This window comes from Amphimedon queenslandica, unplaced genomic scaffold (genome assembly GCF_000090795.2).
Source record: "Amphimedon queenslandica unplaced genomic scaffold, v1.1 AMPQUscaffold_2598_Cont25400, whole genome shotgun sequence".
Lineage (NCBI taxonomy): Eukaryota > Metazoa > Porifera > Demospongiae > Haplosclerida > Niphatidae > Amphimedon > Amphimedon queenslandica.
This window is the reverse complement of record NW_003557067.1, coordinates 1-1,314: the sequence shown is the minus strand read 5'-3', so window position 1 is coordinate 1,314 and position 1,314 is coordinate 1. Positions and strand designations below refer to the sequence as shown.

General features: G+C 36.1%; 1 long non-coding RNA gene across 2 annotated transcripts; it reads right to left on the bottom strand.

Annotated features, from left to right (window-relative positions):
• Positions 1 to 185: 185 nt before the first annotated feature.
• LOC109593172 (uncharacterized) lies at positions 186 to 1,297 on the bottom strand. Of its 2 annotated transcripts, XR_002190781.1 has the most exons (6): positions 1,196 to 1,297; positions 845 to 1,130; positions 532 to 746; positions 420 to 481; positions 326 to 374; positions 186 to 274 (listed from the first exon to the last, which is right to left on the bottom strand). It is a non-coding gene; the product is annotated as an uncharacterized LOC109593172 (long non-coding RNA). The 2 variants fall into 2 exon arrangements; XR_002190780.1 differs by having other exon boundaries at positions 532 to 1,130.
• Between the last annotated feature and the right edge of the window lie 17 nt (positions 1,298 to 1,314).

The window sequence follows — 1,314 nt, the reverse complement described above, 5'->3', positions numbered from 1 at the left end:
ACATAATTAAAGTACAAAAAGCATAATTATGCCAACAATGGCCTTACGCCCTGGAAAATTAATATTTAGACAAGCAAGACAACCCACTAACAGTAAACAAACAACAGAGCATATCAGTATGCATATTATACATGTATTTGGGCTTTTGTACTATGGTAACATACCATAGTAATAATCCATGTAAGTAATAGAGAGACTCTCCCTTTTCCAAATAATAAAAAAACACAATAGACGAGAAAGACATCCAACATAAAATGCAAAGAAGCAGACAAGCCTGAGAAAAAAATTACAAACACTAATCAACACATTGTGTAACATTTCTCACCGAAAACATACTGTAGCAAAGCAAACCCACCAACAGCACAAATAATACTCTACAAAAAAAGAATTAATAGTATATAAGAGGCAAGCAAGCCCACCTGAGTGTTCTTTGAGGCATAGGGTATTATGAGTGGACAATAAATAAATGCCAGCAGGTAGGCTAAAATAGGAAGAGGTCAGTAACATGCTGATATTATAACTATCTTGTACTTAATAAGAGTGCAAACTTCAGCAATGATCTCTACCACCATGTTAGCTGCCAAACATAAGTGTCGTGGGTGGTAGGTGTGGTGAGTAAGGTATGCTCCCACATATGTGATTGGCTAGAACTAAACTGCTATATAGGTGTACCAAAAATTTAATGATGAACATGATATTGTATTAGTCTGACCTACAGTGACTAGTCAAACCATACAGTCCTGAGCCTACAATCATTGTAATACTAGACTATAATATATCAGGACTCATACAAAGAGATGCAGTTGCATGTGCAGCAAAATTGTAGATCTAAACAGCCACTTACATCTTATAGTGCTTGAGTCAGTCTGGGGAATAGTCTGATTAAGGTGACATCATAGACACTTTATGGCAACATATGTACACAAAGGGGAATATTCATTTTTGTTACCATTAATTGTCCTACAAGGATATTTATAATGTGAAGAGTCAGGAGCGCATGTGCTCCTGAGTGGGAATCATGTGCTTTCTCAGCCTGTAGTAATTAATGTTATGACAATTGTTACTTTAGTTTCAGATTTCTTCTTTGCCGGTGACTTCAGTTTTGTGCCCTCTGGAAACAATTGAGCTAACTTCAGCCAATACAGCAGATTTATATAGGATTAAGTAATAGGATTTGTATGGTGCTTTAACTTACTAATGTTTGGTTCTCCTTAATTCTCTTTAAACGTTTTAACTCATAAAGAGACAGCCCCTCTTTGAACTCTTCTTCCATCGTGGAAATCTAACACGTTCAATCACGTGTCCTGATTTCCT